Source organism: Triturus cristatus, chromosome 4_2, assembly GCF_964204655.1.
Source record: "Triturus cristatus chromosome 4_2, aTriCri1.1, whole genome shotgun sequence".
Lineage (NCBI taxonomy): Eukaryota > Metazoa > Chordata > Amphibia > Caudata > Salamandridae > Triturus > Triturus cristatus.
Window position 1 is genome coordinate 568,609,766 of NC_140586.1, and position 21,959 is coordinate 568,631,724.

Below are 21,959 nucleotides of genomic sequence, written 5' to 3' on the forward strand. Positions count from 1 at the left end.
TATACCAAGTAGCTGCTTTAGATATGTTAGCTATAGGGATGTTTCCAAGGAAGGCCATAGAGGCACTCTTTTTGCATGGCGAGTTTAGTCTGTGGGGGGCAGTCAGTTGCCTTTTGGCCTTAGTATAGCAAGTTTGAATACACTTGACAAGCTATGAAGCGATGCCCCCTTTGGACAGAGTATGTCATCTGTATGGTCGGTGAAAGCAACTAAGTGTTGCTGAGTTTTACAAAAGGACTGCCAAAGTAGTACAGGAGGGCATGTTTGACATCCAGAGTATGTAGGGTCCCTTCTGCAACCCAGTTCGACTGTGGGAAGAAAACTGGTAACTGCATGGTTTGGTTAACTTGGAAGAGGGATACCACCTTTGGCAGAAACTTTAGGTTTGTCCTAAGAATGACTGTCATTATGAGCCTGGAAGAAAGGCTCCTCCAGAGTAAAAGTTTGGAGCTCGCCGACATGTCTTTAAGATGTGATAGCAACAAAGAAGGCAATCTTCCAAGACAGTATCTGCAGAGTGCACAAGTGGAGAGGTTCAAAAGGAGAGGGTCCATGAGACAAGTATGCCCTATTTTGAGGATCCAGATAGGGTCCAGAGGTACCCTGGGTGGGATAAGCCTTTTGAGCCCTTCCATGAAAGCTTTGATGACTTGGATTCTAAACAAGGAGTGCTCTCTATTATGTAAATGAGCTGCGACTGCAGCCAGATTAAGACGCATGGAAGTGTCAGCGAGGCCTGAAGTCTGATGATAAAGAAGACAGCATACTATTTTTTTGGACTGCTGGTTTGGGAGGATCTATATGCTTGGAAGATAGTAGTGGAAAAATCCTTTTTTTTTTTTTTTTTTTTTTTTTTTTTGAAAACCTTTATTTCGAAATTCAGGACACAGCTATTCAGCCGACAGCCCGAAGGTTCGGCAGCATTGCAAGTTAGATACAGTAATGCGTCCCGGATACAGTACGAAGTGTAATGCAAAGGTCCAATTTTAAATAAACACAGAAAAACACACAACAAACCCCAGCAAGGCAGAACATTGAAATCCCATGGCGAAAGCCCCCAGGGGAGGCAGGACCCCACTCATCTACTAATTATAAGACTGTGTGCGGAGGAAGAAGGGGAACAGCAGAGGCCCAGAACGGGTACCTAAACCAAACTGTGCTGGAAGGTAGGTCAGGGGGAAGGCTGTTCCTCGGGAGGTTCCAGATCCGGGGCAAGACATATTCCCCCCCTATATTGGTTCCACCGCCCCCAGATGGCGTGCCACTTCCGGGGGCGACCTCTAGAGCAGTAGACCGTCTTCTCCCTAAACATGCTCCAATCCATGTTCTCCTTCCACGCGGTCAGTGTAGGGGGACCCGGGGAGCCCCATAATCGCGCGATATCCCTCTTAGCCACCATATTACCCAGAGTCACCCATTGGGTCTGTGCCTCATCGAGATCAGTGGGCCCCCAAACGTTCAGGAGGCAACACCGCGCCTCCGGCTGTACCACAATGCCCGTCACCTCCCCCATAACTGCATGGACTCTCCTCCAGAACTCCACAATGACCCCACATTCCCAAATGATGTGCAGGAAAGTACCCACCATACCACATCCCCTTCTGCACAGGCCATCCTCCGAGAATCCCATGTGGACCAGCCGTGGCCCCGTAACATACACCCGGTGCAGTATTTTGAGCTGCACCAGCCTCAGACGCGACGGGATCGCAACCTCCTTAGGCGAAGAAACCGCTGACTGCCAGTCCTCATTATCCAACTCGAGGCCATCCCTGGTCCACTGTTCTCTCAGCCCCAATAGCAAGTCTGCCCGGACGTTTATCAACTTCTTATATATGAGCGAAATCGTGCTCTCGGGCATATGACCATCAAGGACTCGGTCCTCAAGGGGAGAGGACTCCGGCACCTTCTCACCCTCCACTAGGACTGATCGGAGGGCGTGACGCAGCTGGATATACCTAAAATACTCTGAAGGCCCTAGCTCAAACTCAGTCTGCAACTCCTCGAAAGACTTCACCCTCCCCTTATGCAGCACATCCCCCACCTTGGATATCCCTATCAGATCCCACTTATCAAAGCCCTTCGTATGCCAGAGTCTTCCCAACCGTTCCGATTCAAACAATGGGGTAGCGAGGGTTAGCCTGTCCTTCCAGCCCAGCGAGTCGGTCGCCATCTTCCATACGCGCACCGCCACACCTGTGGGCCCCGTGAGGGACGAGTCTAGGGACCGCGAATACAACGCCCTGTAGTAGTTGCCGCCGCGCAGCAGCCACCTATCCATGGCATACCCAGGGCTGAGGGCAGGGCCGTAAAACCCATGGTTGATCGCGCTCAACTGCGTGGCCCAGTAGTACCGTCGGATGTCTGGGAGCGCAATGCCCCCATCGTACCATGGGAGCGTCAACTTTGAAATAGCTATTCGCGGCCGCCCATCCCACAGCAACGTCCTTTGGAGGCCTTCGACCTCCCGAAAGTATTTAGCCGGTGCCCAGTCCAAGGTGTTCTGGAGGGCGTAGAGGAAGCGGGGAAGAGACATCATTTTGAACAGGGCCGCACGCCCAACAAGGGAGAGCGGCAGCCTCCGCCAACCCTCAACATCTCGCCTCAAGCGTGCCAAGGGGGGGAGCAGGTTCCTCTCATAGCGCACAGCAGGATCCATGGATATAAAAATCCCCAAATACACAAAACCCTGCTGGGCAACCTGTATCGAACATGTTCTAGGGATCGGTGGGACCTCGCCACTAAGAACGTACAAGTACGATTTGCCCCAATTAATCACAAGCCCCGAGTTCCTACCGAACGATGCGAGTACGTCACAGACCACTATAAGTGACTTCTTAGGTGAGGCAAGATACAGCAGGATATCATCGGCATAAAGTGAAATACGGTCCTCGTGATCGGGCGACCACCGAAGGCCCCGTATATCCGGGTGCCAACGTATCCACGCAGCCAACGGTTCAAGGGCGAGGGCGAACAACAGAGGCGACAGGGGGCAGCCCTGCCGAGTACCCCTTCCAAGCTGAAACGGAGCAGATGCCCGACCATTCACCACGACCTTCGCTAGTGGCCCCTCGTACAGCAACCGGACCCAACTCACAAACCCGCGACCGAAACCAAACTTGGCCAGCACGGCCCATAAGTATGCCCACTCCACCGTGTCAAAGGCCATCGTGGCATCGAGAGATGCCACAACCGCCGGTTCACGAAGCGTGCCCGCCCTGGCGATGACGCCATGTAGACGCCTAAGGTTCAATGCTGTGTTTCGGTGCGGGATAAAGCCAGATTGATCCGGGTGGACCAGATCGCCAAGTACTCTAATCAGACGGGTTGCCAGGAGTTTGGCCAGAATTTTCGGCTCAGCGTTGAGGAGTGAAATGGGCCGATAGGAGGCGCATCTATCTCGGGGCTTACCCTCTTTGTGTATGACCACGATCGACGCCAGCCGCTGATCCAACGGAAGGATCCCATCTCCCCGCGCCTCCAAGAACATGGCGCGCAGGTGAGGGGCGACCCTATCCGGGAACAGTTTGTACAGATCGATCGGCAGTCCGTTCGGTCCAGAGGCCTTACCCGAATTCAACGCGCGAATCGCCCCTGCCACCTCGTCAACCGTGATGTCGCCATCCAAATCGTCCCTATCTATGTCAGAGAGGCAGGGCAACTCGATATCACGAAGGAGATCAGACGAGTCCTCGGGCGGCCTGTCCGACACAGAGGAATAAACCCTATGAAAATACTCCGCGAAACACTCCACAATCCCTTCAGGTTCCACAATCACCTCTCCCCCCTCTCCAATCAACTCTGGCACCACTCTATTGACCCGTTCCTTCCTGTCCAGCCACGCCAGGAGTTTCCCTGCCTTATCTCCAACATCATACAGACGGCCCTGTTGTTCCCTGCTGAGGGTCTTGGCGGCGTCCGTCACCAGGTCCCTATACTCCGCCTGCTTCAAGCAAAGCTCATGCAATGAGGACTCTGTGACCTCCTCCTCCATATCCCCTTCAAGGGCCGCAATCTCCTCCTCTACTTGCCGCACTTCGCAATCCCTCCGATTCTTGTCAGTCACCACCAGGGAGAGGGCCTCCCCCCGAAGCACGGTCTTAAAAGCTTCCCACAGCGAGATCGCCGAGTCCACGGATCCCAGATTGTCCTTAAAGTAATTATCTACCTCCTTTACCAGGGCGCTGCGCATCTTGGGGTCTCGGAAATACCAAGGGTTAATGGGGGCCACCCTCCCTCCTCCCTCCCGACCGAGATCCAGCCGGATCCACACTGGCGAGTGATCAGAGATACCACGTGCCATGTGCCTCGCCTCGGATATCAACGAGGCATGTGCGGCCAAAGTGAGCAGGTAGTCAATCCTGGAGAGGCTACCATGCGCCCCGGAGTGAAACGTGTATTGACTCTGTGTGGGGTGCCGGAGCCTCCAGCAGTCTATCAGGCCAAACGTGTCTAGGAGGTCTGGAAGCCATTTCTGAGCCCCCCCTGTGTCCCTGGGCGGGTATCTATCCAGCAGGCCGGAACCCACAGCGTTGAAATCCCCTCCCACTACCAGCATGCCCCCCGGGAGAGTCAGCAAAGCCCTGCCCAACTCAGCAAATGTGGCGGCCTGCAGGGCCGGCGGGACATAAACCGAAACCAAAACCAAAGTCCTTCCTTCCCACCGCCCCGCCACCGCCACAAACCTCCCCCTATCGTCAACAATGGTGGAGTCCACCTCAAAAGGCAGCGATGCTCTAACGAGGATGCCCACCCCCCTGGACCCAGAAGAGAATCCCGAGTGTGCAATGAATTTATACCCCTTCCTATTCAGGGCATAGCACGTATTGCCTATGAGGTGCGTCTCCTGCAGCAGTACAACGTCTGGCATTGAGCGTTTCAGAAATTGCAAAACAATCCCCCTCTTAATGCGATCCCCCAAACCATTAACATTCCAGCTTATAACACTTAAGCCCCTACCCCCCATCCTCAAACGGAAAGAGGCCCACCCCACACCCGAGGCGCCACCATGGAACAGCCCTGAGGATAATCATCATGCCTTGCAGAAATAAACCCCCCAACAACAAACTCAAACTCCCCATAACTCCCCCCACCCTGCACCCCTGCTGCAGCTTAAAAAGCCCCCCCAACTTGCAGTGTGCCTGTCGCCCTACAAAAACAAAAATCTACAAAAAGTACCCCAAGGGAGGAAAAGAGCACCCCTCGTCCTCCCGCAACCCTCCACAGTTACTGCACTCTATTCAAATCTACAAATATGGTCAAATCAAGTCAGGCCGGCTTTGAGTTATCAGCCCTGTCCATCCCGGCCACTGTCTCCATGCTCAGTTGTGTCGTCCCCGGTCCGTCGCCGGGGCAAAGCGTCCAGCCATTCGTCGGCCATAACAGGAGAGTCAAAAAAGAATGTCCGATCTTCATGCACCACCCGTAGTCTGGCGGGGAAAAGCATGGCATACTTTAGGTCCCGCTCCCGAAGCCTTCGCTTCACCCCCAGGAAGCTCTGTCGCTGTCTCTGCACCTGCTGGGTAAAGTCCGGGTAAAAATTCACCGACGCATTCTGGAAGGGGACTGGGCCCGTCACCCTCGAAGCTTGCAGGATAGCGTCCCGATCTCGGAAATGAAAGAGCCGGGCGACAATCGGCCGCGGCGGGGCACCCGCCTTGGGCCGTCCGCCTGGCACCCTATGGGCTCTTTCCACCGCAAAAAACTTCCCAAGGCCCTTAGGCTTCAGATGGTTGAGGATCAAATCTTCCACAAGCAGGTCCGCCGAAGCCTCATCCGAGGACTCCGGGACCCCGATTACGCGCACGTTGTTGCGCCTGGACCGGCTCTCGAAGTCCTCCAGCCGGCGGGCGGCGAGGTCACTCTCGGCCCTCAGCTTCCGGACCTCGTTCTGCAGGTCCGCGACCTCATCAGTGAGGCCCGTGGTCTTGTGGTCCAGGTCCTTAACGCGCTCGTTTGTCTTGCCCAGGTCCGAGCGGATCAAGTTGACATCTACCAGGATGGCATCCACCTTATGCGCCAGGGCCTCGAATTGCCTCCCCATCGAGGTCTGCATCCCATCAAGCGCGCCCATGACATCCTGCAGGGAGAGCTCCGGGGTCCCAGGCGAGTCCTCCTTCTGGGCATCCGGCGCCTGGCTCAATCCACTCGGCGATGTCTTCAGGAGGGCGTAGCGGTCCATACTATTGACTTGGGAGTACGTTCCCCGCCTGGTGGACTTAGTCTTCAGCCTATCTCCTTCTGCCTTGCCCGACATAATGGACTCCAAGCAGTCCGATGCAGTGAGGACCGTCCCCTCTCAGAGAGAGGTATAAAGAGTGAGCAGGTCCGCCTTGTTCTTCCAAAATAGCCCACCGAGCGTCCCTGGGGTTATAGAACCACCCAGAGCACTACAGTGTCCGGGCAGACAAAGGGAACGAAACCGAAAGTGAAAGAGCGAGGGCCTCCGTCCGGTAGTTCACACCTCACCAGGCCGTTGTTGATCAACTAGGAGTCGGGCATCCTGCCAACTCTAGCCCCTGGCATCTCCGGGAGTTAGGCCGCAATCTTTCGCCAGTCATAAGTCCGGTTCCCGGTGGGCGATCCGGTCGCGGGTAGCATCAATCGCCTCCCTGACAACTCAGCAACACGGTGCCATGCATACCATCAGGATTTGAGTCAGGATAGTCGACGGAGGGCGCGAGGGTCTCGGGAGCTCTAAGCTCACGCGGCCATCTTGGTCAAGCGCTAGGCTCCTCCCCGGAGAAATCCTTTTTAATTAGCTGCATAGCAGGCCTGTGTGATGGGTTTACTTGCCTCTTTAAGGATAGACATACATTTTGCAGGCAGATTAAGGCAGCCAAATTCTAAGACCTCAGGATATTGCAAGACTGACCTGCATGGGGTTTGAATGTCTGATGATGCCTTGGTTCTGCATGAGAAGGTCTGGTCGGTTTGGCAGTTTCTCGTGGAGTACCACTGACAAGCCTTGAGGGTTCCTGTACGCGGGTTGTCTGGGCCACGTGGGAGCCACCAGGAAGAGAGTAAAGCACATTTGGTGAGGCTTCTAAACCACGTACAAAAAGAATGGGAAAGGCAGAAAAGCGCATGCAAATATCCCTGACCAGTTCACACAAGGCATTGCCCATGGAGTTGAAATATTGGGATTTTGAGTGGTTGCGAAGAGATTTTAGTCGGGAAAACCCCAACGATGGGAGTAGAACTTCAGGGCGGAGTTACCACTCATTGACTTGCTGCTGCATCCTGCTTAGAAGGTTGGCAAAGTTGATGTCCACTTCCAGTCGATACTACGCAAGCAGATGTATCCTTTGGTGAAGTGCCAAATATTCTGCACCAGCGTTGACAGCTGTGAAGAGAGTGTGCCTCCCTGTTTCTGAAGGTAACACATGGGTGTCATGTTGTCTGCCTTGATGAGTACCAACTTGCGTTGTTTTTGATGGAAGAAGGGTTTAATTGCAAGCTGGAAGGCCAGCAGCTTTAAGTAACCATTGTGGAAGGGTCTGCAGCGATTTTCACCTGCTGAACTGGGTCTAGAAAGGAACGGCCCTGCAACAGGTTGTTCCTGTCCCACCACTGTAGGGAGAGATGGTTACTGGCCCAAATCAACACTAGATCCTCCCCTTGACCCTCCGCCTGTGTCCATGGAGCCGCAAGACACTATTGTAGAGTAATCATATGCAATCTTGCATGAGGGATCATGACAAAGCAAGAGGCTTAATGCCAAGGAGGCGCATTACTGTTCAGACTGTTAAGTGGCAATCTGGCTGAAAAAGTGGCAGTAACAGTTGTAAATATTGGGCCCGCGCTTGACTGTGTTAAGCTTTTCCAGTGACTGTGTTGAGAACTGCCCCACTAAGGGTTGGGCTTGCAGGGGTTGAAAGTGGGACTTGACTGTAGTGATAGTGAAGCCTAAATTATGTAGAAGATGTAGGAAATGCTTTCATTATTACCCCCCATTTTTAGGTCGACCATCAGCGCAAGACCTCCTGTTATCAATTGAATCACTTTTTTCCCACCTCCTACTTACCATACGCGGACTCCAGTGTTGATCTTATTTGCTGCCTCCTGAATGGTTCTTGCAGGCAATATGTCATTTCCGTTGAAGGCTGCAGAGCACCGGCGGAGTACAGTTTTGTTCCGCTTTCAGGCGATATCTGTTGTTTGGAAGAACTATTTTTGCATTCCTATGAGCAGGTCTTGACTGACATCACTGACGCCATCGACGTAGCATTATAAATAGAAAGAAACATAGGGCAAGAGGAGTTGGCAGCAGTGAAGTTGTAGCCGTATGATATCCGGTTTCCCTCCTACCCCCTTTGTCTTGTGGATTACAGGCTAGTCAGTGCACAAACACGTCTCTGGTGCTTGTGGCCGGCCCTCGGTCCACCCAGTCCCTGCCAGCGGTGGAAGCCCCCAGCAGTGGGAAGCTCCCACTGATCCTTGCTTTCACTTGTCTGCACGCTGGGACTTCTGCACTAACAGCACAGTAGTTTGATCACAGGTTCCACTTAAGTAACCTCTTTGGACAACTGGACGGTGTAATACCGTAATAGTATCGTCGGGGCAAATCCGCTGATGAAATAGCTGGATGACAAGAACGAGCGCATGCTTTCTGGAAGGGAGAATGTAGGGTAACAGCCAGAGCTGCTGGCCTCAGGGCTAGGGAACCGGGCTCAGTCCCTTGGTCGGCTCCACATTCTGCGATTCTGGTGAAATCACTTAATCTAACAGTGCTAAAAAAATTAATGTGTCCGTCCTTAATGTATACTGGTGGTGCTCATGGAAAGCGCTTCAATACCTTGGGATCGGGATCGCTCTATATACAACTGCACAAAAAAATATTTAGTACAGACACTGCCTTAATTTCACTATAAAACATAGACTTGTGAATACAGCTACCAAACCCTGCTCCTTCCCTGGAGGAGGTCAGATTAAACCAGAAACAGCATGGATGGAACAAGTGAGAGAACGCGGAGAGGCAGCCTTCAATACAGCTTTGTTTACCACATCATGTTTCCCTGTTAAACAATAAATTGGCTGCATTGGAATTCTACACTGTCAATATGGTTACGCACTTCGCTAAATGTATTTTCTTCTGGCAGCGGATCTTAGTGGCTTTAGTAATCCACTCTGACTGAGTTCATTCACCATCAGCCAATCGCTGCACAGCAAGTTAAACTCTGCCTTTGGATGGCTTTTTTTCTTCTTTTTTTTAAATACTCAACTAATTCTGGAACCTCTGGTAGAAAGATCCCGCTCAACAGGGTGAAAACCTGCATTGTTTCTACTTATTTGTTTGTATTTCTTCGCACCAGCAGAATTGTGTAATTTTTGCACAGCAGGTAAAGATGAACAGTCTATTTGAACCTCCCGGTATTGTCTGCAGAGGCCTCGTAGAGCAGAGGCTTGTTGGCTCCTGAAAGGATTAAAAGTCTGTTGATCTTTTACTCCATGTCTGCAATGCTGGTGGTCACACTGCTGTTTTCTCTGCTCCCTGCTGCGAGACTGCTTAACCCCTTCTTGTCTCTATCTGACTGCTGTGGAAGTGATGTGCCAACCAGTGGCCAGAAGCCTCGAGTCTTGGCACCCTTCTCAGCACCACTTGCATTCATTTCAGCCTTAGAGGTCCAATATACAAGGGTAAGGCAAGGACGCGCCATCCTACTCGGACTTATACAAATACGAGACCTACTGCATTCCAATGCTTGTATGCTTAGGAACATTTCAAACACATTTTTATTCAATCCACTCAAAACACCTTTACAAAGACCTTTGACCCCCTCACCCAACGAAAGAACAGTAGCCTGATACAAACACATGACGTGTTTGAGTTGCTTAGATTCTCATTTGAAACAAATCATGGTTGTTCCCTTATCGAGTTCAACGCAAGCGCAGTGTGAAGCCCGGAGGCTAACCTGGGAAAACAAACGCTATCTAAGCCATTTTCATTTTGGAAGTAACAAAGACGTTGCTGATAATAAAAATCCTCTTATTCCGAAGTCACTACTCTGTTGGAACTGCATGACTAGTTATCCCATGAAGAAAGGCAGCCCCCAGACTAAATATGAAAAAGTTCACACTTGGCGACACACTGTGGTCGTCACAACCATGAAGATTAACTTTCTGACATCACGTCCATGTGTAAACACGTCTGACAGGTCTGACAGAAGCACATTTCAAACCTCCAGGCAACATAATTGCTATTTTTCTCAGGCCGTTTCCAAACAGAAATATGTTAAACGCATTGTTTAGCGTGTTTTTGTGTTTGTATTTGAGGACGCATGAAGGGATATAAATTAAGCAGAAAAGAGGTTGAAAGAAAAGATATACTCTTTAACTAACATGCGTTACTTGCAAAAGACTGCATGTCTCAGCAGCGAGCGTTAAAATTTACCGCCTTGCAACCCAAACCACAAACGTACTTGTCTCTTTGCAAGTAAAGTTTTAATGAATGGGTACAGTTATTAGATCAGGTTATTTTTCTCCTCTTTCTGTGCATAAAATACTGCTTATAGTTAAAGAAGTCATTCAATAAATAATCTCACAACATATTTCAAAACCGTCCACATTCATCAAGCGCATCTACATTGCCTATTTTCGGTGAGTGTAAGAAATGCTGCACTCCGTAAAAATAACAGGTTTTTCACTTTTCAATGTGGGATGGTCTGTTTTAGCTAGTTAAGTGCTGCAGTAAAAAGGTCTGCGCAATCAGCTGGCTCATCCTCTGGCCATACCCCAAATCTCTCTTTTTAGGTCGAGACCAAACCCCCTAAACCTCAAATCTCTCTTTTTAGGTTTTGAGACCTGTTGTCATTTCTCATGTTGGCTTAACCCCTTGAGTGCCCGCCCCTTTCCCCGCCCTGTGCCGGGCGTTTCATTAGCGGGCGGGGTTTATGACGAGCTGGTCTCGTCATGGGCACAGCGCAACCGCGGCCCATGACGAGACCAGCTCGTCATGGGCACTCAAGAGGTTAAAGCCATCCCCCTGCTTTTGATTTGCTTGTTTCAGGGTCATTTAGAAATCCTTGCTTGCTAGTGGTCAGCCCTGCCTCTTTGTTCCTCCTTTTTCCCTTCTGTTCCTCCCATGAAACAGGGACTAAGTACTGTCTCGTTCAGATATGCCTCTATGTGGTCTTGGAGGGACTATTTTTTGTCTTTGTTTCCTGGTCGGTTACAGTTTGCTTGTGTTTAGCTTTGGAGGCAAAGCTGCTTACATGTAAATATATCATTCCTCCCTCCCATCTCCTCTTAATGCCACAATTGTGTCAGTACTGCCTTCCTCTCCGTTCCTCCCGCTCTGTTGATTGTATTTATTCAAATTCAGCCTTTTCCCATTTTTTAACGTGTACGGCAGTTGGGCTCGTTTTTGGTAGGATATTTGGTTTGTTTTGGGCTTTCTTTTATGGGTTTTGGGCTTGCTTAAGCCTTGTTTGTGAATAGGCATGAGTCATTGCAGCCCCTCCCACTCCTCCATGTGCTACGTGCCCTCCCATTCAGAGGGTTCCTTCCTTGCAGCATGGGGAAGGCAACAGCTTCAGCCTCGTTTTTAGGTCCCGGCTAGCGATGGCTGCGCTTGCGCAGTCTCGCTCGCGAGAGATAATGACTTGGGAGAAGAGGGGCTTGAACCCGCCCCTCTTCTCCCCTGTTCTCCATTGGCTGGCCTAGTAAATGCTGGCCAGCCATTGGAGAAGAGGTCCCGTCACTCCAATAATGCCCAGTCCTTTTCGGATCGGGGGGCGTGTTTTTTGCGAAAAGTCTCAGGGAGGAGACAACAGCAAAACACGCCCCCGAATCCGAAAACGACGTTGCGTTTCTCCGAGGCATTTCTGGCTGACCTCGGAGAAACATGGTTACCAAGTCGGCGTGCTCCTGCGATTTGTAAAAAGGTATTTTTTTTTAACTACATATCCCGGCCTTTCTTAAACCGTGTACAAATGATCGGTATTTATTTCTGGGAAAAGGTGTCAGTCCTGCCTGGTAAGCGTGCCCCAGCATTTGACAAAACATACTCACAGGCGTTAACAAATAACATGAAAGGAACGGCGTGTGTTTGCGTCAGTCAGTTGCACACAGTTACAGACATTAGTCACAACTTCGAGGTAGCTGCTTCCTTCCACTCCCTGAGTTTCGATCGACCTCACATACAAGGTTTTTTTTTCTTTCTTTCAAAAGTGCTTTTGCACACGATAATGCCTGCTCTCAATTTAGCCGGGGAACCCTTTAAAAGAAAAGTGTTCAGAGCGAGGACAAGCGTGGTGGCCATCTTTACTTTGACAAAAAAGCAAGTCACAGCATTGAATACTTTCGATGGTAATAAACGCATCCAATATCGAGAAACCGTTACTGCACCTTGTGGCCGGTAAAAAGGACCATGTGTTTTTTTTCTTCGATTTCTATTTGTGGACGACATCTACTTCTATTGTAGCTCTAGTGTAAATCTAGACGTCATAAAATCGTAAATCCTGCCTGCCTGCCAGGCTCTCCCATGATTACGTTACGGTATTCCTGGTTTTACCTACACGTACCCAATGGAAATATGAAGATAGATTCTCAGAGTAGGGACTCCTCGATTCCACCGTAAAACAGTTGTGTGAAATTGACAAGACACCGGAGGGATTTTTCATGTTTATTAATGTTGATTTAAATCGTGTCAGTGTTATTACTTACTTGATACAATTTAAAATTCTGGTGTTGCTTTTGTATATTCGCTAACGTTATTACTATAAATTACAGTTTATTAAAAACAACTGTTCAAAGATAATTGAATAATGTCCTTCAGCCGGCTAATGTTTCAAGATGGCCACTCCGTTTCCCACAGTCCTGCAGGCCGCTGTTTTCGCCCCACTTCCTAGAAGATTCCGAACCCTGATTGGACGTCACGATGGGCTGTAAGTGCAGCTGATCGTCCCTGGGAGGCGTTGTCATCGTGAGTGCGGTTCTGGAGTAGCATTAGCGGCGGCACTGCGTCCATTGTCCCTGTAGCCCCAGTATTGCAAGAGCAGAGGAGCTATGAACCACATTTTCGGCAAGTCCAAGCCCAAGGCACCGCCGCCCAACCTGACTGACTGCATCGGCAATGTGAGTTCTTATGAGCGTCTGCCTCCAACTTTGTGTGTGGGAGAGAGGGGGTGTTACATGTACCGAACACAGTGGTATTGTACGATTTATAGAGGTGAGATGTGGGTAGTATAGAGGCCTGAATCCAAGATGTGTGCCTTGGGGGTTTAACTTGCCCTCTAGTTTCTCCCTATCTGCCTTTGCTTGTTATAGTATTCGTCCTTCGGGCGTCAGCCATTATTTCTGAACACCTGCATTGGCATTTGTATTGCCCCCTAACAAACACTTCATTTTATATAAATGTGGCGCTATCGTTGCCCAGAACACCGGTGAACCTCCTCTAAGAGTCTGATATAACACGCGTGAACTCCTAGCGCCTCTTGAGAGCGTTTAATATTATCTAATGTCACTCCCCTCCTGGTCTCTCAAAACGACGTATTGTACGCTAATGGTCACATCAAACTCCCCTGTCACCCTCCCCAGGTGGGACACATGGCATTAGACAGCGCCTAGCCTCACTACATCTGTATCGCACATTATTCAACCAATCGCAGTATTCGCTGTTCTCGCTGCTGACCTATCAACGAACTTGTGTTTGTTGTAAGGTTTAGGTTATACACTTAACTGCTTTCCGGTGACTTCCTGAAGCATAGACCCTAATACTTATGACACTATACACTTACGCTAGTAGTTACTCGTGATTGCGTCGGGTCTGCTACCCTCAGGAATACTGGGTTTTGTGCGGGTGACAATCAAACAGTATTGCTTGAGCACAATCGCTTTGTGTATCACTTTTACTTCCTGGTGTCCTTTGTGTTGCATTTCAGTGGCTGGGCCTGTGATCCCGCAGACGTCACAACAGCCTCCACTGGCACCACCCACCCAGGCAGGACTGGTCTCATGACTCGTCTCCTTCAGTCTCAGGTGCTGTGGACAGCTGTCGCTGGCGAATCTAACGTGCTCTTTGAGCAAAGAGGGGCTACGGACTCGCAGCATTTATCTGCGCCGCGCATGCAATGTGCAAACTGGTGTAATGCCGGGTGTGATTCACACCAGAAACAAGTCTTTTTCAAGTCCTTTGTGAATTTGATTACACGAGTCGTTTGCATGTATCCTGTTTTAAATAATTTCGTAGAGTGCTAATTGCTTCCAATTTATAGTGCTCTTGCAACGTGCAAGTGGCTTCCCCCACCCTCCCCCGAAACCACTCCCAAAGAGAGACAACAGCGATAGCGTGGTTCAACCAAGGCATAGTCTTTTATTTACTGTGTGTGTATGTGGCTCTGTGTATGTATGTGTGGCTGTGTGTGTGTGTGTGTGTGTGTGTGTGTGGCTGTGTGTGTGTGTGTGGCTGTGTGTGTGTGTGTGGCTGTGTGTGTGTCTGTGTGTGTGTGGCTGTGTGTGTGTGGGGGAGGCTCAGTGTTTGTGTGGGAGGCTCTGTGTGTGTGTGTGGGAGGCTCTGTGTGTGTGGCTCTATGCGTGGTGGCTGTCTGTGTGTGGGTAACTGTGTGTGTGTGTGTGTGTGTGTGTGTGTAGGTGGCTCTGTGGGTGGCTCTATTTGTGTGTGGGTTGCTCTATGTGAGTGGCACTTTATGTGTGGGTGGCTCTGTGTGTGGGTGGCTCTCTGTGTGGGTGCAAATGCAATAGGTCTCGCATTGGAGAGTGATTAAGCTATTGACATTGTAAATAACAATGCCGTTTCTTTAAATGTTTTAAAAACAAAAACAAAAAAAATGTCGAGCAATGCCAACAGCTCTAACTTTAACAATGCCGAGACCATTGCATTGTAAATGCTTGTTTTACACGTGTTGCTGCATTCCTCTCCCACCCACCACTTTGCATGTTGCTGACCGATCCTCCCCCACCCCTCCGGTCTTGTTTTTAAGAGCAGTGGATGCATTAGTCCACTGAGGACTTTTATTTGTGTTGTTTGTGCTCAGGCATCCCGGTCAGAAAGCTGCTTCCGCCCTGCGCCTCCTCGCAATTCACAGGGTTACAATAACATCCCCATTAGCAGGGGATTAACCCTCCTTGAGAATTTGCTGACAGACTACAGCACACAGCAGGGGTTCGAAACCCTCAATCAGTTGATTCTGTGTTTGCACTTATACTGTCTGGGGACCCAGTGGCTCGACCAGGCAAGGTATCGACAGCGTCCCTACAAATGGAAACAGATGCATCCGGGCGCGGGAGTGACATATAGTCACTCCGTCTTTACAGTGCCTCCGCTCTCACGTTTTGAAGTAGGTGGAGAGGGTTGCACTACTTCACATACATCATTTTATATAACTGGGAGCCGCTAAACCACCTCCCACTAGTCCCTGCTGCATGTTGAGTGGTACGGCAAGAAAGACATGCAGTGCCAAGAAGTTGATAGACAGCGCCGCTGCTGCAGCATACCAAAACTAACACACAACAAAGTGTGCATTTCAAGGTAATTCGTTTACACTTTCATTTTAAAAAGCACACACAGGAAGTTAGTCTTGGTCTGTTTTACAATAGTCAGTAAAAACAAATTCAGTTTCTATATGTACTTTTACCTCCCGAACAGCATCCTTTCAGGCTCTTTCAGTTTAGACGCCATCGGGATGAAATTGAGATGGTTTTAGGGCCTGACATCTTCTTCTTCTCTTGTGTCTAGTATGGTTATCCGAGTGCACTTCAATGTGTTTGTGTGTGCGCGCTTCACCTCCCAAAAAGCATACTCTCAGCCTCTTTCAGTTAAAACGTCTTCGGGACAAAATTGAGGTGTTTTAATGCATGTTATCTTTTAATTTGACTCTTGCGTCTAATTGGGTTATCCGAGTGCACTTCAATGTGTTTGTGTGTGCGCGCATCTGAGCAGTCTGATGAAAACAGGTTGTCACATTTACAATGCAATAGGTCTCGCATTTGCGAGAATTTATGCTATTGGCATTGTAAATGACAATGCTTTTTATATATTTGTTTCAAAAACCAAACACATTAATAAAAGGCATTGTAATCTACAATGCCAATGGCTCAAACTCTAGTAAATGCGAGTCCTAATGCATTGCAAATGCTTGTTAAATGTATCCAGCACGGCATCCTTGCAGGAATAATGGTGGCCGCACCTTTCTGATGGCTAGTTGCATTGGCAAACACATGTGCATGCCTCTTTCTCTTTTTCTTTATTTTGGTTTCAATCGCCGCATTTGCGCTTTAAGTGTAAATTTCTTAACCTAAAGAGCGGATTGCTTAATAAGTCAAGTAATAGAAAAAAACTTTTTTACAATTTCTTTACTTTGGAACCATTCGTGGCACCCGCTTTAGCTTAAGATATTTACAGTTAAAGCGCAAGTGCGGCCATTGTAACCAAAGTAAATAAAGAGAATAAAAACGTGCGTTCGCCATTTTTTACTCTTTATTTACTTGTAAACTATTCGCGGCACCCACTTTAGCTTAAGATGTTTACAGCCAAAGCACGATAGCATTTAAATGCTTGTTTCTGGTTGCGGCACGAGGAGCTGAGGCAGTGTCGGGCCCTTAATATGTGAGGAGGTAAGCAGGCGTAATTTAGCCTTACTTTTTCCATTAAAAGTTAAGTGTTGCACACAAAACTAAAATACCGTCTGGTCTGTTAAATGCGAGGACGTGCAAAGTTTACTGCATAGAGATTTGTTTCAGAAGACAGCTACAGTGAAGTACAGCTTTTCCTCTGAAACGTACTTGCGCTTCATGGTTGGCATTTTTTTTATTGGATCTGCTTTCACTTTCACAATCCCTAGCGTCCTCAAATTTGCACACTCATCGGCAAGTTTACTGTTTGCAGCACACAGGCTTCTCAGAAGCTGGCTTCAATGTCACGAAACTGAGGTGGGGGATGTTGTGAGACTTGCTGTGCTTTCTAAATCAGTAACAGAACAACTTGTTGTATTGACGATTGTAAGCGCAAGTAAAACTCATGAGTGTCATCAAAAGAATGGATTTTTTGCTGAAAGCACGTTATGTATTACACAGGTCTCTTTCAGTCGATAACCTCTGGGTGAGCACATGCGACTATAATACTTCTACGGAGTTTATTCACTCATCATGCACAATATTTAGCATGTTAAGTATGGGGGCAGTTGCATTTTCTAGCCACACTGTCAGCTTAACGTATGAACACTGTGATTAACATGTCAGCGCTACTGACATATTTTGTATTGTAGTGGTCTGCTTTCGGGGCACAATAGATTTATAACATTTCTCATTGTTTATTCACACAAACTCCTGAGGTGGGATATCTCTTCGAACTGCTGTCACCCGTGTTTTTGCACGCTTCGCTTTCCTGCCCTTGTCATCCTTCAGCATGCACCGACAGCTAAGTGGCGGGCGAGTCAGCGGAGGTGATTTTAGCCCCTGCCTATAATGAGGCCTACGAAAGGAGGCTCCGGGAGAGGATGCCCGGAGAGCACTCATAGCACTGGCCATGTCAGAGCCCTTTTTAATTTTCTACAGCAACTGATCCAGCTGCGTCCCGAAAAGATGCTCGCCATTGAACAGCAGGTTTAACCGATGCGGTTGAACCTCTGGTTTGAAACCTAAGACATGAAGCCAAGTGCGGCGCTAATGAGGACCCTGAAATGTATCCCCTTGTCGCTAGTATTAGCTGCGTAAAGGGCAAATCAGGAGGTAGCATTTGATATTATTTTGCCCTCAGATATTAGTTTGTGGCCACTTTGTCTATATTAGTCTGAGAGGTGCTGAAGAAGTTCCTCCTTCTCGTCCCAGTGGTCGATATCATAGGGAGAGAACAAGTTGATTTATTTGCTATCCCACAATGAGTGGCCATTTGTGCAGCGAATATTGCCTGCGGTGTCAATCTTCTTGCTCTCTTTGTCAAGGGTAGGTCGTCACCTGTCCCCAGGGCATTGGCGCGTTTGCTCGCTGTGTGGACTACCAGGAGGTCCAGTAGCAACTGGCCGTGGATAATCAGAGGGTCTGTATGTGAGCGTTAATATTTTTGTCTACTCTTGGAGCGACAGCCCTGGACTTGATGGGCTATTTGATCGCGTCAGGCACAGGTTTAGCATGCCCTTGAGCATGGAAAAAAACGGCAGGGTGCGCAATGTGATGGACAGTGTCTTGACCAGGATGTCTTTGTCTTCCTTGGCGGTATGTAGGCCACCTAATAAAAGGTGGGTGCCCTATGTTTCACCTTTTGGTGGCGGCAGTGTCACATGGAGAGAAGGATTTGGCCCGGTAGGGATCTGGATCTGCTCCCTCCGGGGTGGACCTACATTGTAATAGTCTTATGGGTCATTTCCAGGCTCAGGATCACAGGTGGTCTAGTAAGGGTCCGCAGGGTATGAGGAACTGTCTCCTCCTTAAGACGAATTTGGTGAGCCCTCTGTATAAGGTGGTAGAGGTGGCCCATGTGGTGATCATACCGGATGTGGAAAGGAAGAAGGAGAAGAAGGGTGTGGAGGAGGACGAGTTGGGAGGACACTAGTGCCCAGTCTTGACGCTTCCTGTGCTCGAGGGGAGATATTGGCTCCAAGTCAAGATGCTCCTCCAAGGTGAGTTTCCTCTTTCGTGTTAGATTATCTTACGCCTTCGGTGGAGGCTTTATTGAGATTTTGCCAGTCTATGGGTGAAAAAGAAATTAGTCTTTTGACGTGCATCAAGCTCTTCCTGGAGGCGCTAGAGTATTCGCTTCTACAGATCTTCAGACCCTGCAGTTAAAGGAGCTCTCGGCCACGCAACTCAACATCAAAGCAGTATTCTGGCTTACTGGAGCTGAGCTTCGGTGCCAGTTGATGTTGATTTCTATCCTGACCGAGACTTGTGGGGCGTTTTCGGTGCTGGTGGATGGAGTGGTATCGTCGGTGCAGACCATGGCCCGCAGGCAGTGGTAGACCAGAAGCCTGCTGCTTAGACTCTGGACGTTCCCTGCTGAGGTTGTGCTGGCATGTGCACGGAAACGGTATGCAACAGTCATGTGGGTGGTGGTACTCATGGTCAAATGCTTCGGAACCTGCTGTGCCTCTGGATCCTGCTGCTCCTCCGCTTCTAATTCAGATTGACAGCTGTGCTCGGGCTGAACTGTAGAGGACAGGCTTCAGAGAGGGCTGCCTCTGGCTCCTCCTCAATATCCTGTTCCTGGAAGATATCAGGGATGTCATCTCCTTTGGGGCGCCCCAATCTGCATCAAGCAAGGCATTTATCCCAACAATACAGCAAGGTATTCTTGGAGCAGAAAGCAAGGCATGCCGAACACGCACCCTACTCGTGTTGGGGGGAAAGGCAAAGGTTGCAGACCTGGTGGTGTTCGTTCCAAGGGTACTGGGGGAAATATTGGAAAGGCATCCTTTCCTTCACTGTTGGATCATCGTTGAAGAGAAGACCGGAAGATGAGGTGCAAGGCCCCACAAGGCGCAGGGCCCAAAAGAGGAGCCTGGTAGTTGATCCTGACAGATGTTGCAACCAGAACAGTCCGATGGGAGAACATTTTTCCATGCCAACGAGGGAGGAGAGGCCGAGGAACTCCAACAACTAACACCACTAGGTGTTGACATGGAGCTTGATCAGGAACACGTTCAAACTCAACGTCGGAAAAAAAGAACAATTTAAGAATGGAGCCGATGCCCATGCGCATTATCAGTCATCGGAGGAGTCACAATATCATATGACTTCATCGAAGAAAAAAAGTTTGCACACATCCGAGACCAAAACTAGATGGCAGAAGTATGCAGAGTAGGTTATCTACAAATACACATGCCACGGACATATAATTTCATTATATGTCTGTAACTTCCCTTTCATCATACACTAAAATAATATCCTCCAGGAGGGGGCTGGGTTTTGATACGTTTTCCTCATCCATAGCTTTTTAGTGCCACCAGGTGGTACCATGGATACTATGCCATAACTGCCTGTTCAAGATGCGACAACATCACAGTATATAAGACGCCAACAGGTGCAGTGGCATTAGTTCCTGGTACTTTTTTGAAGAATCCGGAGAGGAATTGAGTGATTATCAATAACAGAGACAATACAGCATGTAATACGCTTGTATACCATGTGATTTAATAAGTCATGCCACCAACTAACAGAGGAGGAGGAAAGGGGACGAGAAATCTGCAGGAGGATGCAGTATCCACCAGTGATATTATCAAAGCTAAGCATCTTTTCCTTCTGAGGGATATTTCTTTCCACAGATTCTTCCCTTGATGAATGAGCCCCAAGGCAATACCTTCCGGCAGGTGGGATCGAGCAGTGCAGATTATCCCAACTCTGGCAAAGTACCTGTCAGTGTGTGACTTGTGAGGCAGTAATGTGTAACAAAGGAAGCAACGATGACCACGTCTGCCTGGCACGGTCATCTACTGAAATACCTCTGGCCTTGGTTGGGGGCCCTAAATAACATCTGAAGGGTATAGCTTGGCCAAGGCAGAGCAGGTTTTAATACAATGGATAACCTAAAGCGAAATGGTGTGCTTCATCACAGCTTTGCCCTTCTTGGCTCTGCTGATGCCCATAAGGAGCTGACCATCTACTCAACCATGTTAACCATGGTTTAGGTATTAATAATACTGCACACATGGGGTCAGATCTATGCAGCTGCTCCTCTTCTTTGTCAGGATAAGGAAGAAAGGAAAGAAAGATAAAAAATGATGGAATTAGTCATGTGAAATGCAGGCAACACTTTCTGTAAAGAAAAAAGGGAATGTAGGAAGCACCAGTTTATCAGTATAGAAAACTCTGAAAGATGGCAAAATCAGGAGGATCTGAAGTTCATTGACTGTGGGCCAATGCCACTGCACCAAGAAGACCTTTTGCAGAGTAAGAAGAGAAATAGGGTAACTGTGCATCGATTTGAATGGTGAAGCCATAAGGAAACTGGCGCTGATGGCATCCCCTAGAGCAACCCCTGTCGCGAAAGGAGCAGTACATGTGCTGAGGCATTTGGATGGTCTGTTAAGTTTGTCCATGCCAGGACTGTTCTGCTTTGTAGTAGCCTCAAACCTATGTATACTGTTGATGGAACTGTTTTTCTGGGAAGGCTTTGCACAGTAAGCATGCCATTGCTCTGCTGTTTTTGAAGTGCTCCGGGAGAAACCGGCTTTCTTTTCAAACAGCTGATCACCATGGAAGGGAATGTCCATAAGGGTTGCTTGGATATCCCATAGGAGGCCAATGGCACAGCATGAAGGCCATGCCAATGGATTTTTCACCCCATAGAAACCAGTCTTTTAGACTCCTGAGACAATGGTGTTTAGTGTCATGGAGGAAGCCTGAACCAGGAGGCAGTCAGGGGATGGGTGTGAAGACAAGCATTTCCGGTCACAGAGTGTGGGTATGTATTACCCAGCAACTTGTATGTTAACTTGTGGAAACAAGAAGGCTTTCTTCCATTGAGGCAGTATGGGCTTCAATAGCACTTTGTTTAAGATGCTCAGACTGGAGGACAGCTGCAAGATTTCCATTAAAATGTTAGTTTACAGCTCAACACTGGGGAAAAAAAATCAATTCTAGTGCTTCTGCTGCTTCAGAACCACCATGAACAAGAGACTTCCACTGAAGAAGCCCCAGAGTGGTAAGGTATGTCCCCTCCCAGAAATGTATTAGGGCCACATAAGTTCTGTAAGTCCAGGAAAGGGCCAGCATCAGTGTTGTAAGAATGAAGGGAGATATCCATACAAGACTCATCATTCTCTTTATGGCCATAATCTTAGTTGAGCATGACTTGCACAATGGTGGCAGACCGGAAGAGTTCCTTCGTGCGGGCAAACTGTAGTTCCTAGGGAATTGCTGTTTCTAAGATTCAACATCAAAACAGGCCTCAACGTTTTAGTTTGCTGCTCGCACAATGCCCATTGACTAAGAGTTTTGAAGACAGCACTGAAATAGGCTCCAAGGGTTGTACACTGGACAGTAACGGAGACAGCTTCCAAGTTCATGTA

At 48.8% G+C, this 21,959-nt stretch overlaps 1 protein-coding gene across 1 annotated transcript in view; it reads right to left on the reverse strand.

Annotated features, from left to right (window-relative positions):
- EEIG2 (EEIG family member 2) overlaps positions 1-21,959 on the reverse strand; it is a 571,287-nt gene that overhangs the window by 6,542 nt on the left and 542,786 nt on the right. The window lies entirely within an intron of this gene.